Below are 24,920 nucleotides of genomic sequence, written 5' to 3'. Positions count from 1 at the left end.
GCCAACTAAAATGTCTATTATTGGCCTCAATGAAAATTTATTACAGTAATAAGCATGCAGTTTATAGTGATAACAACTTTGATCCATAGTTTTTTGTGGGGTTTTCTGGCTATGTGGCTGTGTTCTGGAAAAGTTTATTCCTGACATTTTACCTGCATCTGTGGCTGGCATGTTCAGAGAACAGTGGCACGCAGATGTAAGGAGTATATATACTGTGTGACCCTTGGTTGGGAAAAAGTGATTTACTTGTTAATCTGTGTTGGCCTGTTGGTGAATGGCCAGGCCTAAGGTTGGGAGGAATATGCGAGAAGGCATTTGCATATATTGAGTCTTGACCACCACCCAGGGTCAGGGGGTTTCCCAGCAGACGATGGGTCGTTAATTAAATAGACACAAAGCCTTCTCACATATTCCTCCCACCCTGCAGCCTGGCCGCATACCTACAGTGGGGCAAAAAAGTATTTAGTCAGCCACCAGTTGTGCAAGTTCTCCCACTTAAAAAGATTAGAGAGGCCTGTAATTGACATCATAGGTAGACCTCAACTATGAGAGACAAAATGTGAAAACAAATCCACACAATCACATTGTCTTGATTTTTAAAGAATTTATTTGCAAATTATGGAGGAAAATAAGTATTTGGTCAATATCAAAAGTTCATCTCAATACTTTGTTATATATCCTTTGTTGGCAATGACAGAGGTCAAACGTTTCCTGTAAGTCTTCACAAGGTTGGCCCATTCCTCCATGCAGATCTCCTCTAGAGCAGTGATGTTTTGGGGCTGTCACTGGGCAACATGGACTTTCAACTCCCTCCAAAGGTTTTCTATGGGGTTGAGATCTGGAGACTGGCTAGGCCAAGCCAGGACCTTGAAATGCTTCTTATGAAGCCACTCCTTCGTTGCCCGGGCGGTGTGTTTGGGATCATTGTCATGTTGAAAGACCCAGCCACGTTTCATCTTCAATGCCCTTGCTGATGGAAGGAGGTTTGCACTCAAAATCTCATGATACATGGCCCCATTCATTCTTTCCGGTACATGGATCAGTTGTCCTGGTCCCTTTGCAGAGAAACAGCACCAAAGCATAATGTTGCCACCCCCATGCTTCACAGTAGGTATGGTGTTGTTTGGATGCAACTCAGCATTCTCTCTCCTCCAAACACGACTAGTTGTGTTTCTACCAAACAGTTCTACTTTGGTTTCATCTGACTATATGACATTCTCCCAATCCTCTTTTGGATCATCCAAATGCTCTCTAGCATATTTCAGACGGGCCTGGACATGTACTGGCTTAAGCAGGGGGACACGTCTGGCACTGCAGGATCTGAGTCCCTGGCGCCGTAGTGTGTTACTGATGATAGCCTTTGTTACGTTGGTCCCAGCTCTCCGCAGGTCATTCACTAGGTCCCCCCGTGTGGTTCTGGGATTTTTGCTCACCATTCTTGCGATCATTTTGACTCCACAGGGTGAGATCTTGTGTGGAGCCCCAGATCAAGGGCGATTATCAGTGGTCTTGTATGTCTTCCATTTTCTAATTATTGCTCCCACAGTTGATTTCTTCACACCAAGCTGCTCGCCTATTGTAGATTCAGTCTTCCCAGCCTGGTGCAGGTCTACAATTTTGTTTCTGGTATCCTTCAACAGCTCTTTGGTCTTCACCATAGTCGAGTTTGGAGGGTGACTGTTTGAGGTTGTGGACAGGTGTCTTTTATACTGATAACGGGTTCAAACAGGTGCCATTAATACAGGTAATGAGTGGAGGACAGGTGAGCCTCTTAAGGAAGAAGTTACAGGTCTGTGAGAGCCAGAAATCTTGCTTGTTTGTCGGTGACCAAATACTTATTTTCCTCCACAATTTCCAAATAAATTCTTTAAAAATCAAGACAATGTGATTGTGTGGATTTGTTTTCTCATTTTGTCTCTCATAATTGAGGTCTACCTATGATGTCAATTACAGGCCTCTCTCATCTTTTTAAATGGGAGAACTTGCACAATTGGTGGCTGACTAAATACTTTTTTGCCCCACTGTACATGCCACCATTCTCTGAAGATGCCAGCCACAGATGCAGACAAAAAGTCAGGAATAAACTCTTCCAGAGCATGACCATGTGGCCCAAATTATTAAAAACCCACCAAAAACTATGATGCCAGCCATGAAAGCCTTCGACTTAACTTTGGCCCATGTTGCAAAAATAATTCCACATACTCCTAATTTTAACTGTTACATTTTTTAAAAAATATATTTTTAAGAACACCCATGATTTAATGAAATCATCTTCAAATGGTAATATATAAATAACCCATATTAGATCAGACACCAAATGATGGCAGATGTCGCTTTAAGTATAAAGATTTTCAAAGGCATCCACAGGCAGCTACCAGCAACATCTTGGACTGCCTGAAGGATGAGACTTCTCCCTCCTTTAACTGTATTTTGTATTGTATTACGATTTTACTGTACACAGCTATGATCATCGCGGAATAGCGGTCTATAAATAAAACATAGTATTATTATTATTATTATTATTATTATTATTATTTCATCAAGCAACATGCAGATAACAGAACAATTATATACTCTTCCTGTCTACTAAAAGCAAGTCCTATTGACCTTTGTTGTTCTTGTGTGCCTTCAAATCATTTCTAACTTATGATGACTGTAAGGCAACCCTATTATGCAGTTTCCTTGCCATGATTTGTTTGGAGGAAGTTTGCCATTGCCTTTCCCTGAAGCTAAGAGTATGTGACTTGCCCAAGGCCCAGTGGGTTTAATGGCCGAACAAGGAATCAAGACACACTTCCTCGGAGAGTGTAACACACTACCTCGGACAGTGGTGGAGTCTCCCTCCTTGGAGGTCTTTAAACAGAGGCTGGGTGGCCATCTGTCTGTCAGATATGCTTTGATTCAGAGTTCCTGCATGGCAGGGGGTTGGACTGGATGGCTCTTGTGGTCTCTTCCAATTCTATGATTCTATGACACGGTCTACAGAGTTGTAATCCAACAGCCAACCACTATGGCTCCCCTATTGTGTTTAGTGGGGTTAATTTACAGGTAAATGGATACAGGACTATAGAGTAAAGGAAATGCATGCATGTGTGAACCTGCCCAAATAAAATAAGTTCGTAATTAATATTCATGCAGTATTTGAAATCACAGATCCAAGCCAAACATAATTGTGCTGAAGCCAATTAGAATTGGGGGTATGCTACAATATTAATGGGTTAAAATAGGAACATTGGTTCTTACCTGTGATATGTTCATTTTCAGTGATGTAGGTGGGAATATCCTATAACTGCCTATTTTAGAAAAAGAGATGGAATCAACCCATGTTATAGGATGCTTCCACCTCCATCACTGGAAAATATAGTAAGCATTGCCTTGTGTTTGAATCCATTGTCTAAATTTGTTGTTAACTGCCTTCAAGTCAACCTTGACTCATGGCGATCCTGTGAATTAAACACCTCCCAAGACTCCTTATCCTCTACCACTCTGTTCAGATCGTGCACTCAGGGCTGTGTCCTCTTTGATTATCCATCAGATATATGGTCTTCTCCTCCTCCTATTCCTTCTACCTTTCCAAGCATTGTCTTTTCTAGTGAGTCATGTCTTCTCATGATGTGGCCAAAGTACAACAACCTCAAGTCATTTTGGCTTCTAGGGAGAGTTTAGGCTTGATTTGTTCTAGGGCCCTTATGTTTGTTGTTTTAGCCACATGCAGTGTCTGCAGAACTCTTCTTCTTTATTCACTGTCCAACTCTTACACCCATACGAAGTGATGGGAAATATGAGAGTTTGGACAATCCAAACATTTATACTTAATGTGTGAACTGATTTCAACAAAATAAGACAGAAGGTCTGTCAGCATATTAATAATTAGCACATTTTATTGGGGCCAGAGCTTGAAAAACTAAATTGAAAAATTAATTTGTTGACAAATATTGTTTAATTACTTGCATTATCACTGATTAACTAATTATTTGATGCATTACTTTTCAGGACAACCCAAAGGGGTTGCAGAAAACAGCAGGTAGGTTATCACCTTTCATCCTCAGGGCACATTTTATTATCAGAACCTTCAAAAGTACTCTTTTGGTCATTTTAAAAGTATCTTTCACCACCCTGCAGTCCCCCCCCCAATAGATTATAAAGCCTGCAGCCTGGGGATGGTGGGACCTCAACATGTTTAGAAACTATCTGATTGGGAAAAAGTGTCCCGAAGTATTTAGGCTCATCTTACAACCTGTTCATTTATGTTCTCTCAGTGATCAGTATCTCTGTTGGCCTTCCTCCCTGACAACATATTCAAATGCTTATGGAAAACATTCTTCTGCACAACTGAATCATGCATGCTCTTGACCTCCCTGCCCCCTATCAAGAAGTGTGATCTGCAAAGGTTAATAGCAGAGCACATGTTTTGTTCATTCTACCCACTGGGAAATAGATTTTATTTAAAAGCAAGACATTTCTTTAGCATTTTTTTTTTTAGAAAAAAGACAGACATTTCTCCCAGAGATGACAGGGTGTGAATTCAGCTAGCTGTATCTTTTGGTTCCAAGCTTCAAGCTTATCAATTCCCTCAAAATGTGTGATCCATTGGAGAATGGGTATGGGTATGAAGAAAGCAGACTGTGAGAGCTGGGGAGGAGAAAGGGAAAAAGAGAGAGAAGCCAAGAGAGGAGGAAATGTAGGGTGGGAGCGGGTTAAGAAAACCCTCCATTTAATTACCCAAGTGCCTAGTACTGTGTGTACAATATCATACTCAAGTATTATAAGTAGTTTCAATGGGATTTACTTTTGAGTAAACAGGGAGAGTGAGAGTTTATAAAATCATAGAGCTGGAAGGGGCTTCATGGGCCAGACAATGAGTCCAACCACCTGCTCAATGCAGGATCTACAGCTAAAACATCCCCAGCAGGTAGCTGTCCAGCCTCTTTTTGAAGATGTCTAGAAGAGACACTGCCACCTCTCTAAGCAGCTGGTTTCATTGCTGAACTGTTCTCACTGTCGTGAAGTTCCTTCTAATATTCAGTGGAAATCTGCCTTCCTGTAACTTAAAACCATTAGATCTGATCCTACCATCTGGACCAGCAGAGAGCAGGGTTCAATAAATGAATCTCTTCACTCCAAATTAATTATTCCAAATTCACTAATTCTCTCAAACTCTGTGACTCCCTGAATCAGAGCACTGATGGAAAGCAGAAAAAGGGTAGCCAGGAAAGCCCAAACAGGAGAAAATTGGGATGATGGGGGGGGGGGGGGGGACACTAACTGGCCTGAAATTTTGTAAATGTCATAGCCGTTTGAGAGCTTAGCAAACAAATTAATCATCCACTCTATTCTATGTCATACAGGGTCTCATTTTTTCTCCTTATCTTCTTAGGAACTGCTCCCTAATCCTAGCTCTTCAGTTGCTTTCCAGCTACTCTTCTGCTGCATTTCCAGAATCTTCTGTATCTTATTACTCAAGACAGCGGAGATATAGCCAGCAGAGTAGCCTGCCTAGCAACAGAGCCCTGTGCTGCATTTCCTCCAGTCTTATGCCTTCTCTTTCTTTTCTTCTCTTTTTTACTAAATCTGCCAGAGAAAGATCCATCTATTCTAACAAATTCTATCTTTATAAAATAAATTACGTATTTAAAGCATAGAATGTGTTAATCAAAGAATCCAATTACCTGAGTCACAACATTAGAAAAATCCAATGAGTCAATAAGAGAACTATTTAATTAACTAGTTATTTCCAACCTCTGATTATGCCATAGGCTTCCGCGGACTAGATGCATCTAATGAAATGAACTCAAATCTATAACAGTTCATGTCATAATAAATCAGTTAGTTTTTAATGTAACATGAGTCTCTTCATTGATTTTATATTTATACTGTAAATTTCAAATGTTCTTCACTGCATTTTTGCAAGTGTACTTCGATTTTTGATTATATTAGTGTTTGCACTTTAAAGACATTTTAAAAAAAATATTCAGTATATCCCTGACATCTGGCTACAAGAATCTACATGACAGTTATGACACATTAAATTATATAGGTACACACTGTAAAAACAAACAACAACAACAACAATATCTGAGAAGTGTAAACCAGGTAAACTGTAAAGGTATTCACAGTATCAAAGAGAAAAATTTAAAATTCAAACACTTGTTGAAATAAAAACGCATTCACACTATTCACTCAAGAAAGTGAATTAATTGGCCCTGCACCCAAAAGGTTCCTTAACCTATGTGGCACACCCTACTTCATTCAGGTATTTTCCTCAAATTTAGAAAAGACTTTGTATTTTAAGATAAGGCTGGAAAATCATTTTTCTTTAACCCAATTTTCTGTGTTCTTTTCAAGATTCAAACCTTTTTTAAAGTAATAAATGGCCAGAAAGCTACCGTATTTTAAAATACTACCGTTGAATTCTAAAGCAAACAGCATTTTATGGATGCTAATTACAGCCAGCACGGTCGACTAAGACTTTGGAGACCAGGGTTCAAATCCTCATTTGGCCACGGAATCCCATTGGATGACCTTTGGTAAGTCACACTCGCTCAGCCTCAGTGAAAGGTAATGGCAAAATTTCCTCTGAACAAATCTTGCCATTAATACCTTGTGATAGGGTTGCTTTAAGTCAGAAATAATTTGAAGGCACATAACAACAAAAGTTGCAGTACATTACCAAAGACATGCCCTTACAAACAGTGAAACAGCACCACTCTTACTGTACATACTGGACTATAAGTCAACCTCATTTATAAGTCGAGATCAACTTTTGGGACCAAAAGTGTTGATTTTTATAGGTCGAGAGTCAGCTGGGGTGAGGCTTCGGGGGCAATGCATCGCCCTTCCCAGCTTCTCCCCACCTGGGCTGTCCCCATGGACATAGCTCGGCTGGGAAGAGGCTTCGAGGGCAATGTGTTGCCTTTCTCACCCTCTTCCTATCTACAGTGTCCCCATGGGAGGAGGCTCGGGAGGACTTACCATACTGACCCGTGTATAAGTTGAGCTAAATTTTTGGGGTCCATTTTTTGACTGAAATTTCTCGACTTACAGACAAGTATATATGGTAATCACTGCTCTGAGACCATGGGTATAGCCTTCCAGCTTTTGAATTATCAAAAATTATAGCTAACATGCCCTCCAGTCAGAGCTCAGAAGTAATGCAGTACACAACATCACAACCTGTAAAACATTACTTTGGAGGAATAATGACAGCATAACAATGTAACATTTAAAAACTAATGCAATCATTGCTTTTTATAAATGCAGTAAGTAATCAATGTTTTCAATTCCTAAAGTGTAGCAATGTTACATTTTAAAAATGAGGCAACCATTACTTTTTAAAAATGAAAAAAAGTAATGTTTACTTTCCATTCTTAATCACTATCTGGAAGGAGTAGGCTATTTTTTGTTTTTTTAAAATAAGTACTTTTATTTACTTTTAAATAAGTAAATAATTAAAATTGAGGAAGTACTTGAACAGTAGAACATTAGCAACTGTATACTTAAAAAATCAGCAAGTTTTTAAAGGGAAAATAATTATTTCTTAGAAATAATATTCCACACTCTGGCTAGAAAAGTACTACTCAAAGAGAATAAACCAACAGTTGAGAAGACCTACCTCAGAGCACTTAAACACCTACGTTCACAAAATATTTTCTACGCCAGCTACCCTTACTGACGAAGCATATTTTTGTCATTTATGGTTGCTTGAGGTTATGGCAGAAGATCAGCCTGTAGTTCCTCATTGAAGAAGTGCAGAACTCGATCAGTACCTCAGCAGTTAATCTGGAAAACACACAAAAGCCTTTTGAGTACTGCAAATTTTCTGTAATCCTGACTCAGAGATAGTTCTATGTAAGCATGCACAGGACTGGCAGACTACATTTAAAGAAATGAGTTTGAGTGAGATATTAAATAACTAGAGATTAGTATCATATAGCTTGACTAACAGAAATTAAGTAACCAGAGATCAGTACTACACACTTTTGTTTAAAATAAGTAACAGCCTTTTCAGAGCTCTGGAGTACCCAATACGCAAATGCAGCTCCCACAAAGATCCCACTCAGTCCCTTATTACTTGATGTGGTTAACATTTTCATTTAAAGGTCAGAACAATAAAAACTAGATATAAACATTTTAAAGTTTAAAGTTAAACTAGAATCATAACAATATTCTCTCCCCCCCCCCAAAAAAAAACCACACACACCTTTTAAAAAAAACTTAGCATAAGATCTTATACATGCCTGTGTAAATAAATAAAACTGTCCTGGGCAGAATGGGAAAAGTCAAACAGAAAAGGCCAGACAACTCCCGCCCCACTTGCATAGGAGACCACCCAACAGTTGGATTGTAGCCTGGTCCCCTGAGCCTCCAGTTCAGCAGGGAGCACCAAAGACAGTTCCTAGTGAACATTCTGCTCAGAAAATGGCGGGAGCTAAACTGAAGCTGCTTACAATGATGGCAGACTGTATCCTGTCTCACCAAGTAGGAAGCTCTTAAGGACCAATTCTTTGCCACTCTCCCAGGAGCTCCTGCTGGGCAAGCTAGTGGTGGCGGCAGCAGGAATCCTGCAAATTTCAAGGACTGCAGAGCTTTCTGACCATCAGTTTGCCACAGTGCTTCACTCAAAGTTATCACAGACCTCCTGCAGGGAGAAATCTAAGCCCAGTATCTCCTCTGCTGGCATCTCAGTCTCCAAGTCCATGTCCTAACCACTACTGGACTCCCAGACAGGACATGGCAACAGAAAAGGCTTCCTTACATCCCAGCCTTTATTGGGACACAGAGAATCAGAATCAGAAATTAGGGCAAGACAAGATGGACTGTCTTTTTTAAGTACTGTATTCTGAACCAAAACCATTTAGGGCTTTACAGGTAATAAAGTACCTTGAATTGTGCTCAAAAACTTATCAATAACCAGTGCAGCTGTTTTAAAATGGGAACAATATGTCCATGCATTTGTATTGCAGGGAGCATCTTTGCTGTCACATTCTGGACCAGTGTGAAGTCTTTTTAAAGTCAACTGAATGTAGGCAATGTTAACAGAAGTCCTATTATGATATAACCAAATCATGTGTCACCAAGGCAAGTCCCAAGGTAAGCAAAGGCTCCACAGCTGCTATCTGGTCTCACAAAAAGCAAAGCCGAATCCAGGAAAACCTCAACTACCAAACTGTGGTGGATTTTCTACTTCTAGAAAAAGTAATCACCATAGGTACTACAAACTAGGAAATCTAACTGTATTACAGTAGGATCACCAGCAATAATAGCCTTTGTATTCCTGCCTACTGAGTTCCCAATGTATTTCCCCAAATTATGTGTATGCCCTATGTGCAATTCCAAAATCCCAAAAAACTTTTTGATCTTACCTGTGCTGTTCTTCTGAGGCTGGAGAGAGATATGAGAATTTATGAAATGGTGGAACCATGGATTTGTTCCAAGCACTACACATGGATTCCTACCATTTCACAGATCCTCAGTCTCTCTCTAGCGTCACTATGTCTCATTACATATATGCAAATATTGCTATTCTAAATCCAAAAGAAAAAAACCCGAAATATGGAACAGTTCTAGCTCAAGCATTTTGGATAAGGGATACTTAGCCTGTACATAGAACTCTACCAGCTAAACATTTACAGCATTTTCAAGTTCACAAAACACACACAAAAAGAGGGTAAGGAAAAGAAGGGGGGGAGACAAATTCAGGGGAAAGGTACTCACTTCCATTTTTTCTGAGGAAAAAGTTCCAACTTTGGGGCCCACAAATAAATATTTTGTCTTATGAGTGAAACAATTATTAAGAAAAGGTTTTATTCACTCAAAATTCAAGGAACTGCACGGTATGAAGATTTTATGTAATATTGTTGACATAATTATATCAATTACTGAACAATAACTCATGGACATAACTCTCATATCTACATTCCTGCCACTAACATAGTTCTGAGTTGGAGGGGTCTGCTGGCCTCCCAATATGGCCTTGAATATTGCCATCACTCCCAAATCCCATTTTTGCCTCCACATCCCCTAATGAGCACGGGAGAAAATGTTTTTGGCCCTCTTTGGCTCATCTTGAACACAGAAGAGGCTTGAGCCTAAAACAGCTCAAGGGGAACAAAAAAAACCCGATGTAACCAAGTTTAGTAAATATTGATATTTATTTATTAAAGAGATGTGAATTAAAAAACTGATTAAATATAGTCTTTTTATATCAGCCGAGAATCAGTCCATCCTGTCATGAGACCTCCTGATAGTTGATGGCCAACAGATGAAGACAGATGAAGCAATAGTAAGTAAAAGGTCTTAAATACAAATGTCCAGTCTCTTTATAAAATGGGCATCATTTACAATCTGAATCAGGCAGTGACACTGGCAAAACTATTTCTTAGCTTATCAAAGCGTCTCAAGTATTATTTGAATCAATACACTGGAACCTAACCTGGTATTTCATGAACAACACTCCTTCTGTCCAGGGAAGATGTATGATCCAGCTAAGGCTGGGGTGAACAAAGTGCAGTCCTCCATCTGTCTGAAACTCCCAACATTCCTCACCCTTCACTATGCTGTATAAGAGTTGTAGTCCAACATCCTCTGAAGAGACAAACCTCAGAGACCTAAGGGATCCCACTGCAACAAGCCGGGAGTGCAACTTTTGTCAGTTCACCCCTCTTCCTACAACCGCTTCTGCCCTCTGAAAATTCCCTCAAATCACTCAGGGGATATTTCCAGAGGAAGAGGCAAAGCTTGGATCTAATTCCACTCCAATAAGAAATTGTATATTGATCATTTATAAACAATATATAAAAATTCATTTCCTGAATTTTTGTTCTGTCTCAAGCATAACCATGAAATGGAATATATAGTTCAGCTATATATTCATCTTGTACATGAAAGCATGAGGGCTGGCTCTATACTTTTTCTAAGTGGTTTAAGAAGATCAGTACCTATGAGTACATAATCTTAAACCCTCATGGGGTGAATTGAAATTCCTTATCTCTCCATTTTAGAGTAGGTGATTTGCTCAAAGTTGTTCATGAGTATACAGCAGAGCTGGAACCTAAAGTCAATTCAAAGTTAAAATTACCGTATGCACAGTTCCCTGTGTAGACTGCCATCTGAGAAATGGTCGGAGAGTAGAAAACACATACCTTACCAGAGTTCACTAACACTTGGGGGTTGGGAACGGTTCCTATCCACTCATCCCTCAATGGTGACCAGGATGGAAACTAGATTATTTGCTCTCATTTTTATTCTTCTCATGAACTTATAGGATACATATTCCCACTGACTTACAGGATACATACACATACAGGCTGTAATTCTATGACCTCATAGGAGTAGGTATTACACTATCCCTACCTAACTTAGGACCAGAAGGAAGAGGCCTTAATCCCCATCAGCCTTTTTAAAGCTCAACATGCAAGAGACCAGAAAATATTGTAGCTATAATATGAATGTCAAGTTACTATTATTTATTCAGATGTTTGTAACACGTGCTTCCAAAAAATGTCTCCCTCTATATGCTATAGCATTGTGTCATTATATAGCTTGATTTGAGGTTAAACTGACTTACACTGGGTATTTCCAAAGAAAGGAAGATTCTCTGCATAAACCAACACCAGTGTCACCAATCTTCTCTATGTGATAAATATTGGGCTGATCTATGCAAAGAGCAAGTGGCTCAGTTTTCAGTGACACTACTGACTGAATTCTATGAAATAAAGCAATCTACAGCACAGTTGGGGAGGGGAGAAAGCAGAAACATGTTTCATGACATAAGTAACTCTCTTTTGTTATTTAAGGAGATCGCACACGCTGTGGAAACTGGTTCAGGGAGCACAGCTGACAGCCTTAAAGAAAACTGACAGCAAACAGTCATTAATGAGGTCTCTTTCAGCCCACTTAAGTCACATCCCCAAGTCTCTCTTCAACATCCCTCTCCATTTACAGAAGACACCTTTGCATTTGTTTCTGAGTAACTTAGTGTAGTGGTTTGAGGGTTGGACTACAACTCTGGAGACTACAATTGGAATCTGTGCTCAGCCATGAAAAGGGTGACTTGGGGCAAGTCACACTTTGTTAGCCTTAGAGAAAGGCAAAGGAGGGTCACCTTAGGGGCATTACAAGTCAGAAAGGAAGGGATACAATGACAACAAAGCCAACCATTAAGAAAACATGCTAAACAGAAGGGAGGGAGGACTGATTCCCTCCCTCCTCAGTGCAGCCTTCCCTAAATGGGATACCTCTACCTTCAGGGCATGGACAGTAAAAGGGACAAAAATAATTTTCTATGGACCTTTCTCTTTTACATAACATGTTATATACTGCTTTGCCATAATGAGAAGCACTTGTTTGAAAACTTTCTGGGTAGTATTATACTATAGAAGTAAACTCCACTGAATTCAGTCGCTACACTGCCAGGAGGAGGAGGGCCAGCCTACAAGATATGCCCCACCATACCATCTTAACTAAGAAGAGTAACAGCAAAATGCAGGCCTGTGACTAAAACCTTCAGTTTTTTTTCTCCTGTTTGGTTTGTAACACTTTGCCTGATGAAGAAGCCAGTGAAGCTTCTAACGCTTGCAACATATATATTGTGCATTCTGGTTGGCCAATAGAAGCATCACTGGTGAGTTTTTTATTGGATCCACTGAATTCAGTGGTTCTTGCCCCCTTGTACATCAGTATAAGTTGCAACTTTACCCACCAACTAAAAGGTGCCTTTCAGGGACCCTATACAGTATATATAGAAGAAGGAGAAAAAGAAATTCATGTTTTGAAATAAAAACACTCACAGCCAGACCGAAATCATAAGCAAAGCTGAAGTTATCTATTAAACAAGCAATATATCATGGACATTTCTAAAAAAATTGAAGATACTGTGCTACAACTAACAAGGTTGGCAATATTTTCCCCTCCCTAAAGTCACAAGAATACCAAGAGCAAACTTAACAGTAACCAATAACACCTTCTAGACAGAGGAACAACAATGACCTTCACAATAACAAACTTTCTAGCTCACTTCTATCAGCTAATAAATAACATACAAGGGTTGTTCAATGTTGTGCAACAGCCAATCTATTTATAACTATGTATTTGGTCACAAATTAATCTGCAGCTGTCTCATGAAATGGTAAGTTGATAAAATGTCAAAGTATTTGAGTAGGAAGAAAGTAACTAAATCAGTAAGCTTATGAAATATGATACATCAGTATCCTGAAAAACAACATATATTAAAAACAGAATAATTTTTAGGTAGTATTTGAAATTTGTTTTCTCCATCAATATAAAAAAAGCAAACATACTGATACTTGCTCAAAGGATTATTTCTTCCAATTCAGAATACCTCACAAAATATCCTATTTTATCATTAATGCATATGCCATCCTAATGACTGGGGAAGGAATGAGAAAATATGAATTCTAATTACAAACGCTTATAGCACAATTTATGGATATTTATCTGGAAGAAAATCCCACTGAGTTTGATTATACTTATTCCCCAGGAAGGGCCTTTAGGATTGCAGCCAGAGCACTGGAGGTCAGTATATATAAAATTTGTTAGAGAAAATTCCAACTCTACATCCAAAGAATCCCACAATTAACCAATCTGGTAATTACTACAGCAAGGTTCTTACTTACATTTAAAAGTTCTGCAGTGAAGAGGAAGAAAAATGTACAGGACTGAGAAGAAGGGAAAGTAGCGAAAACAAAACTGGCAGGAACCACACCCACAACTTAAAGTGTTAAGCCATCTATCTCATTTATTACTTTTTCAAAGTCCATTGTACTTTAGTAAACATGGACTTTAAGGCATTTGAAAGGCTACAGAGTTCCTGAAATGGAATATGCTAGAGGATGATAACTAAAGTATTCCAAACTCTAATTCCCTCTAAAGCTTTATTTCTAAATATACATGCATTAGTAACTGCTGGAATCATGTTTTCAAAATAATAACCAAGATAATTTTCATGTTTAAGAGCACCCTCTGCAGGGCACAGCTTTCATACAAGTTTCCTATAAACTTTATTTCTATACTAGCCATTTCACTATTGCTCAGGCACTTTGAGTAATAAGAAAATTAGAGATCGGAGCTTCTTTTTGTTCCTTGCTGCCAATAACTGCAAAAGTTTTTCCTAAGAATTCAAGTCATGCACTCTAGTCAATTTCTTACTGAAGTGACTGTCCAAATAAACGTAAAAATACAACAAACTTGAATCTGGTTAAAATGAAGTTTAAAATCCTAGTGGCATTACTATATATGAAAATGCTGAGTAAAAACAGTATTTCGCAAAATGATTCTGGAGTTGTGTTTGATGAGACAACAGCCAAAATTCTACATATATATACTCTTCTAGTAAAACATAGCTAACAGAAAAAAGGCAAATGGGTTTGTAAACATTTACACAGCAAACGTTCACAATTCTTAAATAACCATTTTAAAAGATATTTCCATATCATAATCAAACTTCAACACCCAAAATTTCTGCCTTAGTAACATACAATAACTTCTTATTTCAACATCACAAACCTTGCCAACAATACAATGAAAATATCACTTTTATAAAATTTAGATAAATTGTTAGTGCTTCTTTTGAAAAATCACCTGTCTCAATATCAACACACTTATTTCAACAGTACAGAAAGTTCAGATTCTCTGCTGCAAATAAATAAATAAATCATTAAGCCTTCCTTTCACAATTATTATTCCGATTCACCTACCTTCGGCATCACATATATTTTGTCATAATCACAAGTTCATATTCCATATTGAAGGTTTTTATTTTATAAGCTGGTAGACTGTACAATCAAGAATAATTATCACACAAAACACACATTTCTGGATCTCAGTTTATACCACGTTCTCCTTCTTTAGAATTTGATTGTCTTTTGAGGGAGTGCTATAGCAGCGCCGGTTGCTATAAACGGAGTCAAGATTCAGGCATTTTTATTCTCTCCTTGGGTGGTGACATGAGGGTAGCTACAGTTCGCTTGTTCGTATTACAGAAGTACAACTGACTACTAGGCAGTATGTGTTATTATGCTTTGAAATGGGCATGTTTGTTAACCCATTTCTTATTAAGCAACAAAATATATGTCTTGTAGGAAAATCTGTTCATACAAGTTGAGCTTGCAAGAATCATTCTTATCACAAAAAAGACTGGAAAAATGGGTGGCTAACTGTAACTCAAGTTGGAACTTGACACAAAAGATAAGATTTTTCCTCTAATGAAATAGAAAGCATTTTCAAACAAACGTGAAACAGAGATAGGGTTCATTTGTACCAATGTTTCTCTCTCTCTCTCATGCACACACACAGAAACAATCTTTCTCAGCTTAATATTTAAGCCACTGACAATCGACAGATAGTATAATGCAAGTATCAATTATGTATTAATTAGATCTTGTATTTGTAGTACTTGTGTAGAAAAAATATTTGTCCTAGCTAATAAATGAACAAGTAATAAACGAGCTAACATTCTAGTTTCAAGCAAACTTATTTGAGAGACTCAACAGGGATACTTGGCTATTGGTTTTATTACTAATACCTGGAAATATACCTATTGTGGAAACTCTGCTTCTACTGAAAACTAGCACTTTAAGGATGAAAGCCTATGTATTAAAATCTAGCTGCTCACTGGAAACAACAGGATTGCCTTCAGCTGGGGAGGAGGAAAAACAGTATCTCAGTTTATATGAAGAAATTGTATGAGATTCAAGTTATTCAGGATTTATTTTATAACTTTTAACAATAGCATTAATGGAAGAGATTGTGATTTTGCATTCCAGTTTTTCTAATGAAACTTAAAACAACTGACTGAGGATGAATAATAAAATTACTTGCCTGACCTGACCATTACTGGTGAGTTAGCGGTTATAATTTCAACAGATAGCATCACCTATTAAAATCATCCTTCTGAGCCAAACCTCAATGCGTTATGTCACTGCCACCCCCAGTTTCCACTAAGTAACAAGTTTTTATAAGCTTTTTCATTTAGCTTCAATTATCCAAGCACAAAGGTAAAAAGATTTTTTAAAAATAAATAAATTAATAATAATAATAATAATCCAAACATGGCTGTGTTCTCCAGTTATGGACATTCTATTATTTCCACCTTCTTCCTAAGGAATGTTTCAACACTTCACAACTATTCTAATCAAGCAAACAGAGCACTTTGTGCCAAACACAAAACTTACCATCCGAGCATAGACTTACCATCAGAACATGACTCACTACTGAGCGAAGCAGTATATATTCCTGTCCAGGAGAATTTAGCTGTGCAATTTTTACCAATAAATATCTTGATAAATTAAGAATTCTTCAGGAACAAGTACAACTTGGCTTTTGGCACCTTTAGTTCACCAGGACAAGACAGAAAAACAGGAATTGACCACCCAAGGATAGAGAAGAAAGTGAAAAAACAGAGATGAGACCGAGCATTAACAGCAAATGAATTAGTATGTTTGGGAAAAGACCAAGGTGTTCAAATGCCATGTGTAGGGCTAGGAAAATGTCAAGGGCTGAGGAGCCATATTTGCCCTCTCTGAGGGGCCAAAGTATATGGGGGGGCTTATCAGTCAATTCAGGATCATTTAAGGCCTCCTGCCCATCTATTCCAAGGCCTTATTGCCAGTTTCAGGACACTATTACACACAGCTTTTAAACCACGATTACACGAGGAAAGAAGCAGCATTGGCCATACTCATCTCATGACACTACCTTGACCCATAGCTGAGCTGTCCCCAACCTGTCCTTTTTCATTGATGGGGAAAACCCATCAATGACCTGGCAAGCATGCAAGTTCCCAGGTGTGAAACATCACTCCCAGGGAAACGCGCAATTTCAAATCATATGGTGTCAGTGTCCACTCCTTCCTTGGTTCCCTTCCCTCTCGCTATTCCCGATTACCTTTATTTTTATTTTTGAACCCATTTCCTTTCTTTCTTTTTACTTCAATCACGGAATTGCATGGGAAAAGTGGGGAATTTTAAAAAAGACACCTAAAGGCATGCTGGATAGGGTGTAAGGCAGGGAAGCAATGTTAAGAGAGGAAAAGTCAGGAAGAAAGCACGATGGGGACAGCAGTCCCAGTCGCACGGTTGAGAGGAGGTGTGGTGATGGCAGCTTTGAAAGCAGTAAGTTCCCATTTAATTTTTGGTAGTGTAACTGTTTCAAGAATGGATTCATGTGGAAGACTCCTCAGATGGATGGCTCTCTGATAACTAGAGCATATTTCATGAGCTGTCTAGAGCTAGTCTCATAGGGCCTTTGCTTTGATTTAGATTTCCTGCATGACAGGGGGTTGGACTGGATGGCTCTTGCGGTCTCTTTCAACTCTATGATTCTGAATGCTGACAGCTAAAACACATGAGATGTTTTCAGAAGAGCTGCTGCTTGGGGGGGGGGGGAGTCCTGACCAGGTTTAAAATAGGTTATCTACCCCTCACACCTCTGAAAAAGGCCTCTGACCATAGCAAAATGGCGAGTAGCATCCCTCCCCCAGTCTTGGAAAGGGGTGCTATATATATATAGATAGATAGATATGATCATTACACAAAAGTCGGGAGAGTACCAGTAAACAGAGAGGAAAGGAACTAAGGCTGCAGCTGAACTTCTCTAAAAGTGAACATCACAAAAAACACATTATATTACTGAGGAGAGAGAAAAGAAAACAGACAGCTGTAGAATTCAAAGTCAACACAGCACACTGTAAATATGAAATTCCTTTCCAAATAAGAAGTGCAGCAATGTAGGTAACCACTGCAATCTTTTTTTGCTGCAAAGAGAGTACTAAACTTATATCAGTTGTAGTGCAATGCACCATGGTAATTTTCACATTTGGAGACTGATGTTCCCCATGTGAACAAACTATACTGCCAAATGAGTATGGCATGAAACGGTAACTTACAGTTGGCCCTCTATATCCACGGATTCTTTACCTATGGACTCAAGCATCCATAGATTGAAAATATTTTTTTAAAAGTTTAAATTTCAAACAGCAAACCTTGATTTTGTCTTTTTATTTAAGAGACACCGTTTTACTATGCCATTGTATTTAATGGGACTTGAGCATTCATGAATTTTGGTATCCACAGGGGATCCTGGAACCAAACCCCCATGGATAACAAAAGCCCACTGTATAAACATGGTGAACTTTTCAAAGTGTTAAATGTATACAATTTGCAGACCAATACAAAGTGATTATTTCCATATATATATATATATATATATATGAATATACTCAACTAGTTAAAGCAATATCCAGTGCTGTCACTCTAACTAGCATTCTCCCTGATCTGGCATTGTTTTGGCAGGCGAGTTGAAATAGTACTTAGGAGTGTACTGAAATGTCACTAATTTGTAAAATAATATGACAACAGTCTTGTTTTTCAGATGGAAGAAATACTATGTTTGTCAACTATTATCACAGGAAAGCACTGTTTGTAGAATTTCAAATAATTTTTTGAAGAAAACATACAATTATTGCCACTCTTAACCAATTCTGTATAAGAACGTCCTTTGTCTTTTGAAGTTCATAACAAATTTCTGCCCCCTCCCCCATTTTCTTCCTCACAGTAAGATAATTATCTCTAAAGTTGGCTGAAAGCAAAATCTACTTCTTTCCCATAATGGCTGGGGGATTCTAGGAGTTGTGCAAAACAATAACTCCTCCAAGCTTTGACAACCATCTACCACAAAAAAAGTTTATAATGCAGACCAGTCAGCACTTAGTATCTGATCGTGCATGACTCATGTCAACATGAAAAACACAAAAGTTATTACTACTTAAATTAAGCTGCGCCACAACTTTTACCAATTTTAATTGTTCTGGCAATGTATGCTACGCAAATATATTTGAATAGAAGTATGAACAATGGAATGATAATTATGTGATCTTTATCCATTTGTGTTTCCACAGTTTTTCCTAGTTTAAAACATTAAGAGTTTTTGAAATGAACTGGAAGGTTCTCTACTTTTACGATAAATTTTACAAAATGCCCCTCTACAGACCTGCCCAAACTACTCACTTGGATTAGTTTCCATTAACACAAGCACCCTTTTAAGGCAAGCCAAGAGCAATTTGAAGAATATATGAAATGTTCTGTCCTTTGTCTGACCGCATCAACAATTCTGTGCTTGTGCTATTTGGCCTTTACAGCCTCTTTCTTGCATCACAAGCTATTGTTCCTGGCAATTTCCGTATTACTTTTTACAAGTATGTTTGTATTAAATTCTGATTTTGTTTTAAGGGAGGTTATTTTTAAAGAGACACAATAGATGGCAAGGATTTTAAATATTATTTTAATTAATTAAGAATCAGAATTAATAGAACTTGGTATGGTTAGAGAATTGATTTTAGATGTTAAATCCAGGGTCAAAAACTCACTCAACTATGAAGCGTTGTAGGTGGGGTTTGGGCAAGTAACTACAGGCAACTTCACACTTCATATAGCAGACACAATTGCTGGAGGTACATGTTATTATGCCAATGGAAAAATATTTCAACTGCAGATGACATTCCTACATCTTTGAACACCAATATATTTGCATCTTGGGACATGTCTAGCATTGCTACATGGCACCAAGGGAACTGAGGTTCTCACAGGCACTCATGACTGGTGCAAGAATCCCTTTAGTTCTCTTTAAAAAAAAAAAAACCCTTTTATTAAAAATGATGACAAAGCAAGTGCTAAATGACAGAAGCAGCAGCAGCTTTCTACGTTGTCACCAGTACATTTCCCCCTCATGCCCAACATGCATTACAAGGAAGCAAAAGTAACAGCTGCGACAGCCACATCACCCTTTGCTTATCTACTCTGTGTTGGACTGAGGAAATATATGGATACAGAGACTCTCCCATCCTCTCCTACTGCTAACTATTGCTGTCTTTAGCTGCCCACCCTCTGCCTCATAGTAAGCATACTATGGAAGGGACACCATTTACAGAGGCATAATGTCCACTACTCCCTCATAAGGATGTAGAAAGAGTGACAGCCTACGGCCAAGGATGTTGATTACACAGTGGGGAACAAGATGTCTATGGGAATACAAAATACAAAAGATGTCAGCAGAATATGAGTACAAGACTAGTGATGATGGCCTTGTCTAGGAACATGTAGCCCCAGTTTGGGCAGATTTTCCTGAATCTTGGCATCCAAACTCTGTGTCTGCTGCTAGAAACACTTAGATAACAGTTTGCACCCATACTAAAGTATCTGTAACACACTGGGTTGAATCCAGAAATTACCTTCCAGGAACAGAAGGCTTCCACAAGCTCCAGAGATTCAATTATGACTGATGCATGGAAATTTCCTCCAACAAATTTCCAGGTTGTCCACCACTTTGCCTGCATCCTCCTCCTGCTGCATTTTCAAACAGATGGCACAACTGCTGCTGAAAGCAGAGTGTAGGAAAATCATCTTCCCCCAGCATAGTCCTCTACAAATACTCCTTTAAAAGTTGACCATTCAAGGATTCAGCCTAAAGTATGGAGCTATCCTACTCTTTCGTCTAATTTAACTGGGCATGGAAAATGACAAAAACCCGAAACCTGGATGCACTTACTTGGACAGAAAGGAACAATAATACCACAAAAGGTAGTAATTATACCGTTAATAAGAGAAGGCTATCTTGACAGCCAAATCCCCCCTCCCCCAGCAACTTCATTCAAGTTACAAATTCTGCATCAGTTCTTCTACTAATGTCTTTGTACACCTGCCACAGCATTGCTGAACTCTGTAGTGGTTTCTGGAATGTGCTTTAGAGGCAAACATTCTTGCATTGTACTGACTAAGCCTACTGCACTTCACTCACACAAATAAAGAAATCCATAGCCAAGCCTGATCTCAAGGACAAACTCCACAGACGTTCCCATGAGACTTTCAATTTCACAGAAATATGGTCTTGAGAACACACTGGCCAAACTGTAATATGTGCACATTTTCCAGCAGATTGGATTGCGAAGAGACCCATGAGACTGGGTGCTTTTATTTCTGTAATATGTGACTTACCAGTAACTTCAGTGAGTCATGCAGGAGTTTTGTTTTTAGGAAACCTTTCTGAAATGCACCTGCTCTCTGTTTGTTAACACCTGGTCTGAATTACACCCAAGCAGTCCAATGAACCTTGCCTTGGAGCTAGATGGGTTGGTATAGGGAAGTCTTGGTCCTTCCCAGCTCAGACCCGTGGTTCCAGAAAGAAAAAGGCAATCAATACTGATTTAGTCTCTATTTCCAATATTAGCAGTTGTTATGGGAACATCAAAATAAAGCAATGCAAAACAAGTTATGAGGCACTGGTTGTTAATTTATCCACAACCATCCCTCAGTACCTCTGATACCACTCAGGAGCACACTACCATGTCCACAGACACCTTTAGCCAAGATACCATGGACTAACTTTACTTCAAAAGCTTGCATCATGTATAGGTGGGCCCGATAAAGGTACGTATCACTGTTTTGTTGATTTTGGATGTTATTGTACTTGGTTATCTGGACAATATGGCTACCTTTGAATATGTTAGCATTACTGTAGCCATTTACCTTTTTAAAGCAATGTACACCCTACAAATAAAATGCAGGTTCACAAATTAAATACAGAATCACAAAGTTGGAAGAGACTCCAAGGGCCATCAAGCCCAACCTGCTGCCATGCAGGAAGACACAATCACAGCACTACCAACAGAGGGCCAGCTGTCCGCTGTTTAAAAATTTAAGAAGAAGATACCAGCCTGTTATATTCTGAACCAGCCATTTTCATACCACAAGGTTTCACTGCTGCGAGAGACTCCATAAAGCCCAAGGGTGACCCAACTCACTCATCCATAAGGCTATGCACTCTCCTTGACTTTAAGCAACATCCTTCCTCCTGCCTTTGTTCCACCATGACCACTGTTAAAACTGAACTTGCCACCACATCTCCATACCCAAATTTTGAATTTCAATTGACATTCTCACACACAACCAATTTATATAGGTCTGTCTCTGGATTCTCCACTCCAAACATGCATCTGAGGAAGTAAGCTCAAGTCTGAAAAAGAGCATGCTACAAACTTCTTTTGGTTAATCTCAAAAGTGCTACAAGGTCCCTTTGCACACCGACCCACTCCAAACAGACTCCCCTTTTATATCTACAGATTCAATCATCCATGGCTTGAAAATACCCCCAAAATACATCAATTCCAAACAACAAACCTTGATTTCCCCATTTTATATAAGGGATTTCACTATACCATTGTATATATAATGGGACTTGAGCATCTGTGGATTTTGGCATCCAGGTTGATTACTTGGGCATTCAAGTGATCATATTACACCAATATTAAAATGACTCCACTAGCTGCCAGTCAAGTTTCCGGGCAAGGTACAAAGTGTTGATAATTAACTTTTAAGCCCTACATGGTTTGGGTCCAGGTTACCTACAGGATTGCCTCCTCCATATAATCTGCCCTATATCCTCTGGTGGATATTTACTCCGGTCAACCAGAGGCCCTTCTCTTCAGCTGCCCTTAAACTCTGGAATAACCTGCCAGAAGGGACTCAACAGCTGAATACGCTGTCTGAATTCAAAACATTAAAGACCAGTCTCTTCCAGCAGGCTTACCCAGATGATTTTTAAATTGCAAATTTTAAATGTGGGTTGTTTTAACATGTGTACATCGTTTGTCCTTTGAAACTGATGTGTGCTTTAACTGATGTCTTTTTAACTGATGTTTATTAATTGTTGTTGCGCACAGATCCATGGGGAGAAGAGGGTAATAAATAAATATCAAAGTCATCCATGGAAGGTCCAAGAACCAAACCCTTGCATAGTGATGTCGAAACTCTTGCCCTCCAGGTGTTTTGGACTTCAGCTCCCAGCACCCAGACTATTGGCCAAGGTGGCCAAGGCTTCTGGGAGCTGAAGTCCAAAACACCTGGAGGGCAAGAGTTGCGACATCGCTGCCCTAGCAGATATCAAGGGCCCACTGCATTCTGAACTTTAGATAGGAAGGACATTAATGAAAGTGGGAAGAAATAGCCCACTGTTTTTCCAACCCAGGCACTGCCTGCCTCCTCCTCTGTGCTACCCACCAACTGTTAATCTGCTATTCACTTTGTTTTTATTGTATACTAATTAGTGTTATTTTAGAGATATTTTAATCATGTAATGTTGTTGTTTTAGATTGTACGCCACTTGGCAGGTTTTTATTCTTTTCCCCCTCCAACCCTTACTATGCAAAGTGCTGTGCAAACTTTACAGTGCTCTATAACTAAATGTTAATAACAACAACTGCAGAGGGGCAACCTGCAAAGGCAGCCAGAGGAAAGGCGAGCCTAAGTGCCGGAAGAGAGAGACCTCCAGAGGGGGAAGAAAGAGGAGCCCACCCAGGGGACCAGATACATCCTCACTGCAAAGGGACAGCAGGCAAAATGGAGGACAAAACAAAACGCTATAAAACACTTGCAGAAATCCCTGCTTCTTAGCCATGCTTAAAATGGAGGGCGTTTTGGAACTCCTCATGGACAGAAGACTGAACTGTAGGCCGGGTCCAAGAAAAGGAGGGCCTCTGATCACCCTGTTGAGCTGGGGATGTGGAGGCATCAGCGGGGTCGGAGGATGTCCTCACCGTAAAGGAGGACCAGAAGACTGCAAAATGGAGGAGGTGACCAAAGAAAAGCTAAAACACACTTCTATGAGGATCAATCCCTGGACTGATCTTGTTCTCTCCCCCTTCCTTCTCCCGCTCTCTCCCCCCACAATAAATGTAAATAAGCCCCATTCTGCCATGCAGGGACTCTCAATCAAAGCACCCCTGACAGATGGCCATCCAGCCTCTGCTTAAAGACCTCCAAAGGAGGAGACCCACTCATGTGAAGATAAATCCTCGGACTGGTCCCCTTCTCTCTCTGACCTCCACCTTCTCCCACTCATATATATACACACACACACAAGCTCCCAATAACTGTGTGGAATGAGGGCCGGATCAGGATGGCCAGAGGTGACAACCCTGTTGAGCCGAGGATGTGGAGACATGGGCAGGGTGGCCAGGTGTTGGAGGTCTGGAAACAGAGGCTGGAGGGCCATCTGTCCATGGGGATGCTTTGGTTGAGAGCTCCGGCACGGCAGAAGGGGTGGGGCTGGGTGGCCCGTGGGGTCCCTTCTAACTCCGTGATTCTCTGTCCCTACCGCCAGGAAGGAAAAGAAAACTGAGGCCCTGGCAAAGGCGAGAGCCGCGTAAACGTCAAACCCAGGCTCCTTCTCAAAATGTAGGGCAGGTCCTGGAAAAGGAGGACAGCTTCCCCGCTCCCTCTCCCTGGTCTCCCATCCTGGGCCCTGAGGCGCATGCGCGGAGGCAGCTCCCTCACCGTTGCCGAGCGACTCTCCCCTCGGCCCTCAGCTTCAGCAGCAACAGCAGCAGGTTCCTGCGGCCCTTCTTCCCGCCGGAGGGCCCGGCTCGCCTGGGCCTTGCTCGGCTCCTCTTCAGGGCTGCCGGTGGCCCCGCGGAGGGAGACAACTGTGGGACTGCCGTCCCGCCCCGGGCCCCGCCCCGCCCCTCGAGGCCGGACACACACACAGACCCCGCCGCGGGCGCGGAGGAGGAGAAGGAGGAGAAGGAAGAGCAGGGAGAGGGACCCAGCGCCTCCGCTGACCGACGAGGAAGACGACGCCTCGGCTGTGGCAGCGGCAAAAAAGCGGCAGGCTCGGGGAGGAAGTGACGCGCACTAGCCCCGCCCACCTCGGCCCTCTTCCCCTCGATGTAGGAAGTGACGTATCTCAGGGGAGAGGAGGAAAGGCGGGAGGGAAACGGAGGCCGCTGGGCGCATGCGCACACAGTAGTGGTGGCGACGGCGCATGCGCAGGAGAAAAACAGGGAGGGGCAGAGCTTGGTTTCTCGGGGGGATGATAATAATAATAATAATCTGTTATTATTATTTGCCTCCCGC

At 40.2% G+C, this 24,920-nt stretch overlaps 1 protein-coding gene across 6 annotated transcripts in view; it reads right to left on the bottom strand.

The window, feature by feature from the left end:
• FAM13B (family with sequence similarity 13 member B) overlaps positions 1–24,568 on the bottom strand; it is an 85,293-nt gene extending 60,725 nt beyond the window's left edge. For 2 of the 6 annotated variants that reach the window (XM_089529451.1, XM_089529468.1), the window contains exons 1-2: positions 24,342–24,568; positions 7,613–7,779 (exon numbers count right to left, since the gene is read on the bottom strand). The gene's annotated coding sequence lies outside the window, so the exon portion shown is untranslated. Of the gene's footprint in view, positions 1–7,612; positions 7,780–20,242; positions 20,261–24,341 lie in introns of those variants that run through there. The other 4 variants (XM_089529472.1, XM_089529463.1, XM_089529479.1 and 1 more) reach the window with 4 other exon arrangements.
• Positions 24,569–24,920: the final 352 nt, after the last annotated feature.

Source organism: Sceloporus occidentalis, unplaced genomic scaffold (assembly GCF_023333645.1).
Source record: "Sceloporus occidentalis isolate IW3139 unplaced genomic scaffold, rSceOcc1.0.p SCAF_1, whole genome shotgun sequence".
Lineage (NCBI taxonomy): Eukaryota > Metazoa > Chordata > Lepidosauria > Squamata > Phrynosomatidae > Sceloporus > Sceloporus occidentalis.
This window is presented reverse-complemented; position numbering and strand designations above follow the sequence as displayed.